The sequence below is a fragment of the Pristiophorus japonicus genome, chromosome 11 (genome assembly GCF_044704955.1).
Source record: "Pristiophorus japonicus isolate sPriJap1 chromosome 11, sPriJap1.hap1, whole genome shotgun sequence".
Lineage (NCBI taxonomy): Eukaryota > Metazoa > Chordata > Chondrichthyes > Pristiophoridae > Pristiophorus > Pristiophorus japonicus.
Window position 1 is genome coordinate 161,567,614 of NC_091987.1, and position 18,965 is coordinate 161,586,578.

The 18,965-nt window shown below is 48.9% G+C and overlaps 1 pseudogene; it reads right to left on the reverse strand.

The window, feature by feature from the left end:
• Positions 1 to 18,965, reverse strand: part of LOC139275634 (zinc finger protein 385B-like) — a 131,226-nt pseudogene that overhangs the window by 62,117 nt on the left and 50,144 nt on the right.

Below are 18,965 nucleotides of genomic sequence, written 5' to 3' on the forward strand. Positions count from 1 at the left end.
TATAGACACACTGGGTGTTGACACACTGGGAATAGACACACTAGGAATAGACACACTGGGTGTAGACACACTGGATGTAGACACACTGGGTGTAGATACACTGGGTGTAGACACACTGAGTGTAGACACACTGGGTGTAGATGAACTGGGTGTAGACACACTGGGAGTAGACACACTGGGTATAGACACACTGGGTGTTGACACACTGGGAATAGACACACTAGGAATAGACACACTGGGTGTAGACACACTGGATGTAGACACACTGGCTTTAAATACATTGGGTGTAGATAAACTGGGTGTAGACACACTGGGTGTAGACACACTGGGTGTAGACACACTGGGTGTAGATACACTGGATGTAGACACACTGGGTGTAGACACACTGGGTGTAGACACACTGGGTGTAGATATACTGGGTGTAGACACAATTGGTGTAGACACACTGGGTGTTGATACACTGGATGTAGACACATTGGATGTAGAAACACTGGGTGTAGATACACTGGGTGTAGATACACTGGGTCTAGACACATTGGTGTAGACACACTGGGTGTCGATACACTGGGTGTGGACACACTGGGTGCAGAAACATTGGGTAGAGACACACTTTGTATAGACACACTGGGAGTGGAAACACTGGGTATAGACACACTGGGTGCAGATACACTGGGTGTAGACACACTGGGTGTAGATACACTGGGTGTAGACACACTGAGTGTAGATGCACTGGGTGTAGACACACTGGGTGTGGACACACTGGGTGTAGACACACTGGGTGCAGACACATTGGGTGTAGACACACTGGGTGTAGATGCACTGGGTGTAGACGCACTGGGTGTAGACACACTGGGTGTAGATACACTGGGTGTAGATTCACTGGGTGCAGACACACTGGGGGTGTTAATACACTGGGTGTAGGCACACTGGGTGTAGATACACTGGGTGTAGATACACTGGGTATAGACACACTGAGTGTAGACACACTGGGTGTAGATACACTGGGTGTAGACACACTGGGTGTAGACACACTGGGTGTAGATACACTGGGTGTAGACACACTGGGTGTTGACACACTGGGTGTAGATACACTGGGTGTAGATATACTGGGTGTAGACACACTGGGTGTCGACACACTGGGTGTACATACACTGGGTGTGGCCACACTGGGTGAAGAAACACTGCGTATAGACACACTGGGTGTAGACACACTAGGTGTAGATACACTGGGTGTAGACACACTGGGTGTAGATACACAGGGTGTAGACACACTGGGTGTAGATATACTGGGTGTAGACACACTGGGTGTAGACACACTGGGTGTAGACACACTGGGTGTAGATACACTTGGTGTGGACACACTGGGTGCAGAAACACTGGGTATAGACACACTGGGCATAGACACACTGGGAGTAGACACACTGGGTATAGACACACTGGGTGTTGACACACTGGGAATAGACACACTAGGAATAGACACACTGGGTGTAGACACACTGGATGTAGACACACTGGGTGTAGATACACAGGGTGCAGAAACACTGGGTATAGACACACTGGGTATAGACACACTGGGAGTAGACACACTGGGTATAGACACACTGGGTGTTGACACACTGGGAATAGATACACTAGGAATAGACACACTGGGTGTAGACGCACTGGATGTAGACACACTGGGTGTAGATACACTGGGTGTGGACACACTGGGTGCAGAAACACTGGGTATAGACACACTGGGTATAGACACACTGGGTGTAGACACACTGGGTGTAGACACACTGGATGTAGAAACACTGGGTGTAGACACACTGGGTGTAGATATACTGGGTGTAGACACACTGGGTGTAGACACACAGGGTGTAGATACACTGGGTGTGGACACACTGGGTGCAGAAACACTGCGTATAGACACACTATGTGTAGACACACTAGGTGTAGATACACTGGGTGTAGACACACTGGGTGTAGATACACAGGGTGTAGACACACTGGGTGTAGATATACTGGGTGTAGACACACTGGGTGTAGACACACTAGGTGTAGACACACTGGGTGTAGATACACTGGGTGTGGACACACTGGGTGCAGAAACACTGGGTATAGACACACTGGGCATAGACACACTGGGAGTAGACACACTGGGTATAGACACACTGGGTGTTGACACACTGGGAATAGACACACTAGGAATAGACACACTGGGTGTAGACACACTGGATGTAGACACACTGGGTGTAGATACACTGGGAGTAGACACACTGAGTGTAGACACACTGGGTGTAGATGAACTGGGTGTAGACACATTGGGTGTAGACACACTGGGCACAGACACACTGGGCACAGACACACTGGCTTTAAATACATTGGGTGTAGATAAACTGGGTGTAGACACACTGGGTGTAGACCCACTGGGTGTAGACACACTGGGTGTAGATACACTGGATGTAGACACACTGGGTGTAGACACACTGGGTGTAGACACACTGGGTGTAGATACACTGGGCGTGGACACACTGGGTGCAGAAACACTGGGTATAGACACACTGGGTATAGACACACTGGGAGTAGACACACTGGGTATAGACACACTGGGTGTTGACACACTGGGAATAGACACACTAGGAATAGACACACTGGGTGTAGACACACTGGATGTAGACACACTGGGCACAGACACACTGGCTTTAAATACATTGGGTGTAGATAAACTGGGTGTAGACACACTGGGTGTAGACACACTGGGTGTAGATTTACTGGGTGTAGACACACTGGGTGTAGACACACTGGGTGTTGATACACTGGGTGTGGACACACTGGGTGCAGAAACACTGGGCATAGACACACTGAGTATAGACACACTGGGAGTGGACACACTGGGTATAGACACACTCGGTGTAGATACACTGGATGTAGACACACTGGGTGTAGATACACTGGGTGTAGATACACTGGGTCTAGACACACTTGGTGTAGACACACTGGGTGTCGATACACTGGGTGTGGACACACTGGGTGCAGCAACACTGGGTAGAGACACACTTTGTATAGACACACTGGGAGTAGATACACTGGGTATAGACAAACTGGGTGCAGACACACTGGGTGTAGATACTATGGGTGTAGATACACTGGGTGTAGACCCACTGCGTGTAGATACACTGGGTGTAGACACACTGGGTGTAGACACACTGGGTGTAGATACACTGGATGTAGACACACTGGGTGTAGACACACTGGGTGTAGATACACTGGGTGTAGACACACTAGGTGTAGATACACTGGGTGTAGACACATTGGGTGTAGATACACTGGGTGTAGACGCACTGGGTGTAGATACACTGGGTGTAGTCACACTGGGTGTAGACACACTGGGTGTAGACACACTGGATGTAGAAACACTGGGTGTAGACACACTGGGTGTAGATATACTGGGTGTAGATGCACTGGGTGTAGACACACTGGGTGTAGACACACTGGGTGTAGACACACTGGGTGCAGATACATTGGGTGTGGACACACTGGGTGTAGATGCACTGGGTGTAGACGCACTGGATGTAGACACACTAGGTGTAGACACACTGGGTGCAGATACACTGGGTGTAGACACACTGGGTGTAGACACATTGGTGTAGACACATTGGGTGTAGATAGACTGGGTGTAGACACACTGAGTATAGACACACTGGGTACAGATACACTGGGTGTAGACACACTGGCTGTAGATACACTGCGTGTAGATACATTGGGTGTAGATACACTGGGTGTAGACCCACTGGGTGTAGATACACTGGGTGTAGACACACTGGGTGTAGACACACTGGGTGTATATACACTGGATGTACATACACTGGGTGTAGGCGCACTGGGTGTAGATACACTGGGTGTAGACACACTGGGTGTAGATACACTGGGTGTAGATATACTGGGTGTAGACACACTGGGTGTAGACACACAGGGTGTAGATACACTGGGTGTGGACACACTGGGTGCAGAAACACAGGGTGTAGATACACTGGGTGTGGACACACTGGGTGCAGAAACACTGCGTATAGACACACTATGTGTAGACACACTAGGTGTAGATACACTGGGTGTAGACACACTGGGTGTAGATACACAGGGTGTAGACACACTGGGTGTAGATATACTGGGTGTAGACACACTGGGTGTAGACACACTAGGTGTAGATACACTGGGTGTGGACACACTGGGTGCAGAAACACTGGGTATAGACACACTGGGTATAGACACACTGGGAGTAGACACACTGGGTATAGACACACTGGGTGTAGATACACTGGGTGTGGACACACTGGGTGCAGAAACACTGCGTATAGACACACTATGTGTAGACACACTAGGTGTAGATACACTGGGTGTAGACACACTGGGTGTAGATACACAGGGTGCAGAAACACTGGGTATAGACACACTGGGTATAGACACACTGGGAGTAGACACACTGGGTATAGACACACTGGGTGTTGACACACTGGGAATAGACACACTAGGAATAGACACACTGGGTGTAGACACACTGGATGTAGACACACTGGGTGTAGATACACTGGGTGTGGACACACTGGGTGCAGAAACACTGGGTATAGACACACTGGGTATAGACACACTGGGTATAGACACACTGGGTGTAGACACACTGGGTGTAGACACACTGGATGTAGAAACACTGGGTGTAGACACACTGGGTGTAGATATACTGGGTGTAGACACACTGGGTGTAGACACACAGGGTGTAGATACACTGGGTGTGGACACACTGGGTGCAGAAACACTGCGTATAGACACACTATGTGTAGACACACTAGGTGTAGATACACTGGGTGTAGACACACTGGGTGTAGATACACAGGGTGTAGACACACTGGGTGTAGATATACTGGGTGTAGACACACTGGGTGTAGACACACTAGGTGTAGACACACTGGGTGTAGATACACTGGGTGTGGACACACTGGGTGCAGAAACACTGGGTATAGACACACTGGGCATAGACACACTGGGAGTAGACACACTGGGTATAGACACACTGGGTGTTGACACACTGGGAATAGACACACTAGGAATAGACACACTGGGTGTAGACACACTGGATGTAGACACACTGGGTGTAGATACACTGGGAGTAGACACACTGAGTGTAGACACACTGGGTGTAGATGAACTGGGTGTAGACACATTGGGTGTAGACACACTGGGCACAGACACACTGGGCACAGACACACTGGCTTTAAATACATTGGGTGTAGATAAACTGGGTGTAGACACACTGGGTGTAGACCCACTGGGTGTAGACACACTGGGTGTAGATACACTGGATGTAGACACACTGGGTGTAGACACACTGGGTGTAGACACACTGGGTGTAGATACACTGGGCGTGGACACACTGGGTGCAGAAACACTGGGTATAGACACACTGGGTATAGACACACTGGGAGTAGACACACTGGGTATAGACACACTGGGTGTTGACACACTGGGAATAGACACACTAGGAATAGACACACTGGGTGTAGACACACTGGATGTAGACACACTGGGTGTAGATACACTGGGTGTAGACACACTGAGTGTAGACACACTGGGTGTAGATGAACTGGGTGTAGACACACTGGGAGTAGACACACTGGGTATAGACACACTGGGTGTTGACACACTGGGAATAGACACACTAGGAATAGACACACTGGGTGTAGACACACTGGATGTAGACACACTGGCTTTAAATACATTGGGTGTAGATAAACTGGGTGTAGACACACTGGGTGTAGACACACTGGGTGTAGACACACTGGGTGTAGATACACTGGATGTAGACACACTGGGTGTAGACACACTGGGTGTAGACACACTGGGTGTAGATATACTGGGTGTAGACACAATTGGTGTAGACACACTGGGTGTTGATACACTGGATGTAGACACATTGGATGTAGAAACACTGGGTGTAGATACACTGGGTGTAGATACACTGGGTCTAGACACATTGGTGTAGACACACTGGGTGTCGATACACTGGGTGTGGACACACTGGGTGCAGAAACATTGGGTAGAGACACACTTTGTATAGACACACTGGGAGTGGAAACACTGGGTATAGACACACTGGGTGCAGATACACTGGGTGTAGACACACTGGGTGTAGATACACTGGGTGTAGACACACTGAGTGTAGATGCACTGGGTGTAGACACACTGGGTGTGGACACACTGGGTGTAGACACACTGGGTGCAGACACATTGGGTGTAGACACACTGGGTGTAGATGCACTGGGTGTAGACGCACTGGGTGTAGACACACTGGGTGTAGATACACTGGGTGTAGACACACTGGGTGTAGACACATTGGTGTAGACATATTGGGTGTAGATACACTGGGTGTAGATACACTGGGTGTGGACACACTGGGTGCAGAAACACTGGGTATAGACACACTGGGTATAGACACACTGGGAGTAGACACACTGGGTATAGACACACTGGGTGTAGACACACTGGGAATAGACACACTGGGAATAGACACACTGGGTGTAGACACACTGGATGTAGACACACTGGGTGTAGATACACTGGGTGTAGACACACTGAGTGTAGACACACTGGGTGTAGATGAACTGGGTGTAGACACATTGGGTGTAGACACACTGGGCATAGACACACTGGCTTTAAATACATTGGGTGTAGATAAACTGGGTGTAGACACACTGGGTGTAGACACACTGGGTGTAGATACACTGGATGTAGAAACACTGTGTGTAGACACACTGGGTGTAGACACACTGGGTGTAGATATACTGGGTGTGGACACACTGGGTGTAGACACACTGGGTGTTGATACACTGGGTGTGGACACACTGGGTGTAGATACACTGGGTGTAGACACACTGGGTGTAGATACACTGGGTGTAGGCACACTGGGTGTAGATACATTGGTGTCGAGACATTGGATGTCGATACATTGGGTGTAGACACACTAGGTGTAGATACTATGGGTGTAGATACACTGGGTGTAGACACACTGGGTGTAGATACACTGGGTGTAGACACACTGGATGTAGAAACACTGGGTGTAGACACACTGGGTGTAGATATACTGGATGTAGACACACTGGGTGTAGACACACTGGGTGTAGATACACTGGGTGTGGACACACTGGGTGCAGAAACACTGCGTATAGACACACTGGGTGTAGACACACTAGGTGTAGATACACTGGGTGTAGACACACTGGGTGTAGATATACTGGGTGTAGACACACTGGGTGTAGACACACTGGGTGTCGACACACTGGTGTAGATATACTGGGTGTAGATACACTGTGTATAGACACACTGAGTGTAGACACACTGGGTGTACATACACTGGGTGTAGACACACTGGCTGTAGAAACACTGGGTGTAGACACACTGGGTGTAGACACACTGGGTGCAGATACTATGGGTGTAGATACACTGGGTGTCGACACACTGGGTGTAGACACACTGGGTGTAGATACACTGGGTGTAGACACACTGAGTGTAGACACACTGGGTGTAGATACACTGGGTGTAGACACACTGGATGTAGATACTATGGGTGTAGATACACTGGGTGTAGACACACTGGGTGTAGACACACTGGGTGTAGATACACTGAATGTAGACACACTGGGTTTAGACACACTGGGTGTAGATACACTGGGTGTAGACACATTGGTGTAGATACACTGGGTGTAGATGCACTGGGTGTAGATACACTGGGTGTAGACACACTGGGTGTAGACACACTGGGTGTAGATGCACTGGGTGTAGACACACTGGGTGTCGACACATTGCTGTCGACACATTGGGTGTAGATACACTAGGTGTAGACACACTGAGTATAGACACACTGGGTGTAGATACACTGGGTGTAGACACACTGTCTGTGGACACACTGGGTGTAGATACACTGGGTGTAGACACACTGGGTGTAGATACTATGGGTGTAGATACACTGGGTGTAGATACACTGGGTGTAGACACACTGGGTGTAGACACACTGGGTGTAGACACACTGGGTGTAGATACACTGGGTGTAGACACACTAGGTGTAGAACACTGGGTGTAGACACATTTGGTGTAGATAAACTGGGTGTAGACACACTGGGTGTAGACACACTGGGTGCAGATACACTGGGTGTAGACACACTGGGTGTAGACGCATTGGTGTCGACACATTGGGTGTAGATACACTGGGTGTAGACACACTGAGTATAGACACACTGGGTGTAGATACACTGGGTGTAGACACACTGGCTGTAGACACACTGGGTGTAGATATACTGGGTGTAGACACACTGGATGTAGACACACTGGGTGTAGATACACTGGGTGTGGACACACTGGGTGCAGAAACACTGGGTATAGACACACTGGGTATAGACACACTGGGTGTAGACACACTGGGTGTAGACACACTGGATGTAGAAACACTGGGTGTAGACACACTGGGTGTAGATATACTGGGTGTAGACACACTGGGTGTAGGCACACAGGGTGTAGATACACTGGGTGTGGACACACTGGGTGCAGAAACACTGCGTATAGACACACTATGTGTAGACACACTAGGTGTAGATACACTGGGTGTAGACACACTGGGTGTAGATACACAGGGTGTAGACACACTGGGTGTAGATATACTGGGTGTAGACACACTGGGTGTAGACACACTAGGTGTAGACACACTGGGTGTAGATACACTGGGTGTGGACACACTGGGTGCAGAAACACTGGGTATAGACACACTGGGCATAGACACACTGGGAGTAGACACACTGGGTATAGACACACTGGGTGTTGACACACTGGGAATAGACACACTAGGAATAGACACACTGGGTGTAGACACACTGGATGTAGACACACTGGGTGTAGATACACTGGGAGTAGACACACTGAGTGTAGACACACTGGGTGTAGATGAACTGGGTGTAGACACATTGGGTGTAGACACACTGGGCACAGACACACTGGGCACAGACACACTGGCTTTAAATACATTGGGTGTAGATAAACTGGGTGTAGACACACTGGGTGTAGACCCACTGGGTGTAGACACACTGGGTGTAGATACACTGGATGTAGACACACTGGGTGTAGACACACTGGGTGTAGACACACTGGGTGTAGATACACTGGGCGTGGACACACTGGGTGCAGAAACACTGGGTATAGACACACTGGGTATAGACACACTGGGAGTAGACACACTGGGTATAGACACACTGGGTGTTGACACACTGGGAATAGACACACTAGGAATAGACACACTGGGTGTAGACACACTGGAGGTAGACACACTGGGTGTAGATACACTGGGTGTAGACACACTGAGTGTAGACACACTGGGTGTAGATGAACTGGGTGTAGACACACTGGGAGTAGACACACTGGGTATAGACACACTGGGTGTTGACACACTGGGAATAGACACACTAGGAATAGACACACTGGGTGTAGACACACTGGATGTAGACACACTGGCTTTAAATACATTGGGTGTAGATAAACTGGGTGTAGACACACTGGGTGTAGACACACTGGGTGTAGACACACTGGGTGTAGATACACTGGATGTAGACACACTGGGTGTAGACACACTGGGTGTAGACACACTGGGTGTAGATATACTGGGTGTAGACACAATTGGTGTAGACACACTGGGTGTTGATACACTGGATGTAGACACACTGGATGTAGAAACACTGGGTGTAGATACACTGGGTGTAGATACACTGGGTCTAGACACACTTGGTGTAGACACACTGGGTGTCGATACACTGGGTGTGGACACACTGGGTGCAGAAACATTGGGTAGAGACACACTTTGTATAGACACACTGGGAGTGGAAACACTGGGTATAGACACACTGGGTGCAGATACACTGGGTGTAGACACACTGGGTGTAGATACACTGGGTGTAGACACACTGAGTGTAGATGCACTGGGTGTAGACACACTGGGTGTGGACACACTGGGTGTAGACACACTGGGTGCAGAAACATTGGGTGTAGACACACTGGGTGTAGATGCACTGGGTGTAGACGCACTGGGTGTAGACACACTGGGTGTAGATACACTGGGTGTAGACACACTGGGTGTAGACACATTGGTGTAGACATATTGGGTGTAGATACATTGGGTGTAGATACACTGGGTGTGGACACACTGGGTGCAGAAACACTGGGTATAGACACACTGGGTATAGACACACTGGGAGTAGACACACTGGGTATAGACACACTGGGTGTAGACACACTGGGAATAGACACACTGGGAATAGACACACTGGGTGTAGACACACTGGATGTAGACACACTGGGTGTAGATACACTGGGTGTAGACACACTGAGTGTAGACACACTGGGTGTAGATGAACTGGGTGTAGACACATTGGGTGTAGACACACTGGGCATAGACACACTGGCTTTAAATACATTGGGTGTAGATAAACTGGGTGTAGACACACTGGGTGTAGACACACTGGGTGTAGATACACTGGATGTAGAAACACTGCGTGTAGACACACTGGGTGTAGACACACTGGGTGTAGATATACTGGGTGTGGACACACTGGGTGTAGACACACTGGGTGTTGATACACTGGGTGTGGACACACTGGGTGTAGATACACTGGGTGTAGACACACTGGGTGTAGATACACTGGGTGTAGGCACACTGGGTGTAGATACATTGGTGTCGAGACATTGGATGTCGATACATTGGGTGTAGACACACTAGGTGTAGATACTATGGGTGTAGATACACTGGGTGTAGACACACTGGGTGTAGATACACTGGGTGTAGACACACTGGATGTAGAAACACTGGATGTAGAAACACTGGGTGTAGACACACTGGGTGTAGATATACTGGATGTAGACACACTGGGTGTAGACACACTGGGTGTAGATACACTGGGTGTGGACACACTGGGTGCAGAAACACTGCGTATAGACACACTGGGTGTAGACACACTAGGTGTAGATACACTGGGTGTAGACACACTGGGTGTAGATATACTGGGTGTAGACACACTGGGTGTAGACACACTGGGTGTCGACACACTGGTGTAGATATACTGGGTGTAGATACACTGTGTATAGACACACTGAGTGTAGACACACTGGGTGTACATACACTGGGTGTAGACACACTGGCTGTAGAAACACTGGGTGTAGACACACTGGGTGTAGACACACTGGGTGCAGATACTATGGGTGTAGATACACTGGGTGTCGACACACTGGGTGTAGACACACTGGGTGTAGATACACTGGGTGTAGACACACTGAGTGTAGACACACTGGGTGTAGATACACTGGGTGTAGACACACTGGATGTAGATACTATGGGTGTAGATACACTGGGTGTAGACACACTGGGTGTAGACACACTGGGTGTAGATACACTGAATGTAGACACACTGGGTTTAGACACACTGGGTGTAGATACACTGGGTGTAGACACATTGGTGTAGATACACTGGGTGTAGATGCACTGGGTGTAGATACACTGGGTGTAGACACACTGGGTGTAGACACACTGGGTGTAGATGCACTGGGTGTAGACACACTGGGTGTCGACACATTGCTGTCGACACATTGGGTGTAGATACACTAGGTGTAGACACACTGAGTATAGACACACTGGGTGTAGATACACTGGGTGTAGACACACTGTCTGTGGACACACTGGGTGTAGATACACTGGGTGTAGACACACTGGGTGTAGATACTATGGGTGCAGATACACTGGGTGTAGATACACTGGGTGTAGACACACTGGGTGTAGACACACTGGGTGTAGACACACTGGGTGTAGATACACTGGGTGTAGACACACTAGGTGTAGAACACTGGGTGTAGACACATTTGGTGTAGATAAACTGGGTGTAGACACACTGGGTGTAGACACACTGGGTGCAGATACACTGGGTGTAGACACACTGGGTGTAGACGCATTGGTGTCGACACATTGGGTGTAGATACACTGGGTGTAGACACACTGAGTATAGACACACTGGTTGTAGATACACTGGGTGTAGACACACTGGCTGTAGACACACTGGGTGTAGATATACTGGGTGTAGACACATTGGGTGTAGATACTATGGGTGTAGATACACTGGGTTTAGATACACTGGGTGTAGACACACTGGGTGTATATACACTGGGTATGGACACACTGGGTGCAGACACACTGGGTATAGACACACTGGGTGTAGACACACTAGGTGTAGATACACTGGGTGTAGACACATTGGGTGTAGATACACTCGGTGTAGATGCACTGGGTGTAGATACACTGGTTGTAGACACACTGGGTGTATATATACTGGGTGTAGATACACTGGGTGTAGACACACTGGGTGTAGACACACTGGGTGTAGATACACTGGGTGTGGATACACTGGGTGCAGAAACACTGGGTATAGACACACTGGGTATAGACACACTGGGTGTAGACACACTGGGTGTAGGTACACTGGGTGTGGACACACTGGGTGCAAAAACACTGGGTATAGACACACTGGGTATAGACACACTGGGAGTAGACACACTGGGTATAGACACACTGGGTGTAGACACACTGGGAGTAGACACACTGGGTGTAGACACACTGGATGTAGACACACTGGGTGTAGATACACTGGGTGTAGACACACTGAGTGTAGACACACTGGGTGTAGATACACTGGGTGTAGACACACTGAGTGTAGACACACTGGGTGTAGATACACTGGGTGTAGACACACTGAGTGTAGACACACTGGGTGTAGATACACTGGGTGTAGACACACTGAGTGTAGACACACTGGGTGTAGATGAACTGGGTGTAGACACATTGGGTGTAGACACACTGGGCATAGACACACTGGCTTTAAATACATTGGGTGTAGATAAACTGGGTGTAGACACACTGGGTGTAGACACACTGGGTGTAGACACACTGGGTGTAGATACACTGGATGTAGACACACTGCGTGTAGGCACACTGGGTGTAGACACACTGGGTGTAGATATACTGGGTGTAGACACACTGGGTGTAGACACACTGGGTGTTGATACACTGGGTGTGGACACACTGGGTGCAGAAACACTGGGCATAGACACACTGGGTATAGACACACTGGGTGTAGATATACTGGATGTAGACACACTGGGTGTAGATACACTGGGTGTAGATAAACTGGGTCTAGACAGACTTGGTGTAGACTCACTGGGTGTAGACACACTGGGTGTAGACACACTGGGTGTAGATACACTGGGTGTAGACACACTAGTTGTAGATACACTGGGTGAAGACACATTGGGTGTAGATACACTGGGTGTAGACGCACTGGGTGTAGATACACTGGGTGTAGACACAATGGGTGTAGATACACTGGGTGTAGACACACTGGGTGTAGATACATTGGTGTCGAGACATTGGATGTCGATACATTGGGTGTAGACACACTAGGTGTAGATACTATGGGTGTAGATACACTGGGTGTAGACACACTGGGTGTAGATACACTGGGTGTAGACACACTGGATGTAGAAACACTGGGTGTAGACACACTGGGTGTAGATATACTGGATGTAGACACACTGGGTGTAGACACACTGGGTGTAGATACACTGGGTGTAGACACACTGGGTGCAGAAACACTGCGTATAGACACACTGGGTGTAGACACACTAGGTGTAGATACACTGGGTTTAGACACACTGGGTGTAGATATACTGGGTGTAGACACACTGGGTGTAGACACACTGGGTATCGACACACTGGTGTAGATATACTGGGTGTAGATACACTGTGTATAGACACACTGAGTGTAGACACACTGGGTGTAGACACACTGAGTGTAGACACACTGGGTGTAGATACACTGGGTGTAGACACACTGAGTGTAGACACACTGGGTGTAGATACACTGGGTGTAGACACACTGAGTGTAGACACACTGGGTGTAGATGAACTGGGTGTAGACACATTGGGTGTAGACACACTGGGCATAGACACACTGGCTTTAAATACATTGGGTGTAGATAAACTGGGTGTAGACACACTGGGTGTAGACACACTGGGTGTAGATACACTGGATGTAGACACACTGCGTGTAGGCACACTGGGTGTAGACACACTGGGTGTAGATATACTGGGTGTAGACACACTGGGTGTAGACACACTGGGTGTTGATACACTGGGTGTGGACACACTGGGTGCAGAAACACTGGGCATAGACACACTGGGTATAGACACACTGGGTGTAGATATACTGGATGTAGACACACTGGGTGTAGATACACTGGGTGTAGATAAACTGGGTCTAGACAGACTTGGTGTAGACTCACTGGGTGTAGATACACTGGGTGTAGACACACTGGGTGTAGATACACTGGGTGTAGACACACTAGTTGTAGATACACTGGGTGAAGACACATTGGGTGTAGATACACTGGGTGTAGACGCACTGGGTGTAGATACACTGGGTGTAGACACAATGGGTGTAGATACACTGGGTGTAGACACACTGGGTGTAGATACATTGGTGTCGAGACATTGGATGTCGATACATTGGGTGTAGACACACTAGGTGTAGATACTATGGGTGTAGATACACTGGGTGTAGACACACTGGGTGTAGATACACTGGGTGTAGACACACTGGATGTAGAAACACTGGGTGTAGACACACTGGGTGTAGATATACTGGATGTAGACACACTGGGTGTAGACACACTGGGTGTAGATACACTGGGTGTGGACACACTGGGTGCAGAAACACTGCGTATAGACACACTGGGTGTAGACACACTAGGTGTAGATACACTGGGTTTAGACACACTGGGTGTAGATATACTGGGTGTAGACACACTGGGTGTAGACACACTGGGTGTCGACACACTGGTGTAGATATACTGGGTGTAGATACACTGTGTATAGACACACTGAGTGTAGACACACTGGGTGTAGACACACTGAGTGTAGACACACTGGGTGTAGATACACTGGGTGTAGACACACTGAGTGTAGACACACTGGGTGTAGATGAACTGGGTGTAGACACATTGGGTGTAGACACACTGGGTGTAGATACACTGGATGTAGACACACTGCGTGTAGGCACACTGGGTGTAGACACACTGGGTGTAGATATACTGGGTGTAGACACACTGGGTGTAGACACACTGGGTGTTGATACACTGGGTGTGGACACACTGGGTGCAGGAACACTGGGCATAGACACACTGGGTATAGACACACTGGGTGTAGATATACTGGATGTAGACACACTGGGTGTAGATACACTGGGTGTAGATAAACTGGGTCTAGACAGACTTGGTGTAGACTCACTGGGTGTAGACACACTGGGTGTAGACACACTGGGTGTAGATACACTGGGTGTAGACACACTAGTTGTAGATACACTGGGTGAAGACACATTGGGTGTAGATACACTGGGTGTAGACGCACTGGGTGTAGATACACTGGGTGTAGACACAATGGGTGTAGATACACTGGGTGTAGACACACTGGGTGTAGATACATTGGTGTCGAGACATTGGATGTCGATACATTGGGTGTAGACACACTAGGTGTAGATACTATGGGTGTAGATACACCGGGTGTAGACACACTGGGTGTAGATACACTGGGTGTAGACACACTGGATGTAGAAACACTGGGTGTAGACACACTGGGTGTAGATATACTGGATGTAGACACACTGGGTGTAGACACACTGGGTGTAGATACACTGGGTGTGGACACACTGGGTGCAGAAACACTGCGTATAGACACACTGGGTGTAGACACACTAGGTGTAGATACACTGGGTTTAGACACACTGGGTGTAGATATACTGGGTGTAGACACACTGGGTGTAGACACGCTGGGTGTCGACACACTGGTGTAGATATACTGGGTGTAGATACACTGTGTATAGACACACTGAGTGTAGACACACTTGGTGTAGATACACTGGGTGTAGACACACTGGCTGTAGAAACACTGGGTGTAGACACACTGGGTGTAGACACACTGGATGTAGATACTATGGGTGTAGATACACTGGGTGTCGACACACTGGGTGTAGACACACTGGGTGTAGATACACTGGGTGTAGACACACTGGGTGCAGACACACTGGGCGTAGATACACTGAATGTAGACACACTGGGTTTAGACACACTGGGTGTAGATGCACTGGGTGTAGACACACTGGGTGTCGACACATTGTTGTCGACACATTGGGTGTAGATACACTGGGTGTAGACACACTGGCTGTAGAAACACTGGGTGTAGACACACTGGGTGTAGACACACTGGATGTAGATACTATGGGTGTAGATACACTGGGTGTCGACACACTGGGTGTAGACACACTGGGTGTAGATACACTGGGTGTAGACACACTGGGTGTAGATACACTGGGTGTAGACACACTGAGTATAGACACACTGGGTGTAGATACACTGGGTCTAGACACACTGGCTGTAGACACACTGGGTGTAGATACACTGGGTGAAGACACACTGGGTGTAGATACGATGGGTGTAGATACACTGGGTGTCGACACACTGGGTGTAGACACACTGGTGTAGATACACTGGGTGTAGACACACTGGGTGTAGATATACTGGGTGTAGACACACTGGGTGTAGACACACTGGGTGTTGATACACTGGGTGTGGACACACTGGGTGCAGAAACACTGGGCATAGACACACTGGGTATAGACACACTGGGTGTAGATATACTGGATGTAGACACACTGGGTGTAGATACACTGGGTGTAGATAAACTGGGTCTAGACAGACTTGGTGTAGACTCACTGGGTGTAGACACACTGGGTGTAGACACACTGGGTGTAGATACACTGGGTGTAGACACACTAGTTGTAGATACACTGGGTGAAGACACATTGGGTGTAGATACACTGGGTGTAGACGCACTGGGTGTAGATACACTGGGTGTAGACACAATGGGTGTAGATACACTGGGTGTAGACACACTGGGTGTAGATACATTGGTGTCGAGACATTGGATGTCGATACATTGGGTGTAGACACACTAGGTGTAGATACTATGGGTGTAGATACACTGGGTGTAGACACACTGGGTGTAGATACACTGGGTGTAGACACACTGGATGTAGAAACACTGGGTGTAGACACACTGGGTGTAGATATACTGGATGTAGACACACTGGGTGTAGACACACTGGGTGTAGATACACTGGGTGTAGACACACTGGGTGCAGAAACACTGCGTATAGACACACTGGGTGTAGACACACTAGGTGTAGATACACTGGGTTTAGACACACTGGGTGTAGATATACTGGGTGTAGACACACTGGGTGTAGACACACTGGGTATCGACACACTGGTGTAGATATACTGGGTGTAGATACACTGTGTATAGACACACTGAGTGTAGACACACTGGGTGTAGACACACTGAGTGTAGACACACTGGGTGTAGATACACTGGGTGTAGACACACTGAGTGTAGACACACTGGGTGTAGATACACTGGGTGTAGACACACTGAGTGTAGACACACTGGGTGTAGATGAACTGGGTGTAGACACATTGGGTGTAGACACACTGGGCATAGACACACTGGCTTTAAATACATTGGGTGTAGATAAACTGGGTGTAGACACACTGGGTGTAGACACACTGGGTGTAGATACACTGGATGTAGACACACTGCGTGTAGGCACACTGGGTGTAGACACACTGGGTGTAGATATACTGGGTGTAGACACACTGGGTGTAGACACACTGGGTGTTGATACACTGGGTGTGGACACACTGGGTGCAGAAACACTGGGCATAGACACACTGGGTATAGACACACTGGGTGTAGATATACTGGATGTAGACACACTGGGTGTAGATACACTGGGTGTAGATAAACTGGGTCTAGACAGACTTGGTGTAGACTCACTGGGTGTAGATACACTGGGTGTAGACACACTGGGTGTAGATACACTGGGTGTAGACACACTAGTTGTAGATACACTGGGTGAAGACACATTGGGTGTAGATACACTGGGTGTAGACGCACTGGGTGTAGATACACTGGGTGTAGACACAATGGGTGTAGATACACTGGGTGTAGACACACTGGGTGTAGATACATTGGTGTCGAGACATTGGATGTCGATACATTGGGTGTAGACACACTAGGTGTAGATACTATGGGTGTAGATACACTGGGTGTAGACACACTGGGTGTAGATACACTGGGTGTAGACACACTGGATGTAGAAACACTGGGTGTAGACACACTGGGTGTAGATATACTGGATGTAGACACACTGGGTGTAGACACACTGGGTGTAGATACACTGGGTGTGGACACACTGGGTGCAGAAACACTGCGTATAGACACACTGGGTGTAGACACACTAGGTGTAGATACACTGGGTTTAGACACACTGGGTGTAGATATACTGGGTGTAGACACACTGGGTGTAGACACACTGGGTGTCGACACACTGGTGTAGATATACTGGGTGTAGATACACTGTGTATAGACACACTGAGTGTAGACACACTGGGTGTAGACACACTGAGTGTAGACACACTGGGTGTAGATACACTGGGTGTAGACACACTGAGTGTAGACACACTGGGTGTAGATGAACTGGGTGTAGACACATTGGGTGTAGACACACTGGGTGTAGATACACTGGATGTAGACACACTGCGTGTAGGCACACTGGGTGTAGACACACTGGGTGTAGATATACTGGGTGTAGACACACTGGGTGTAGACACACTGGGTGTTGATACACTGGGTGTGGACACACTGGGTGCAGGAACACTGGGCATAGACACACTGGGTATAGACACACTGGGTGTAGATATACTGGATGTAGACACACTGGGTGTAGATACACTGGGTG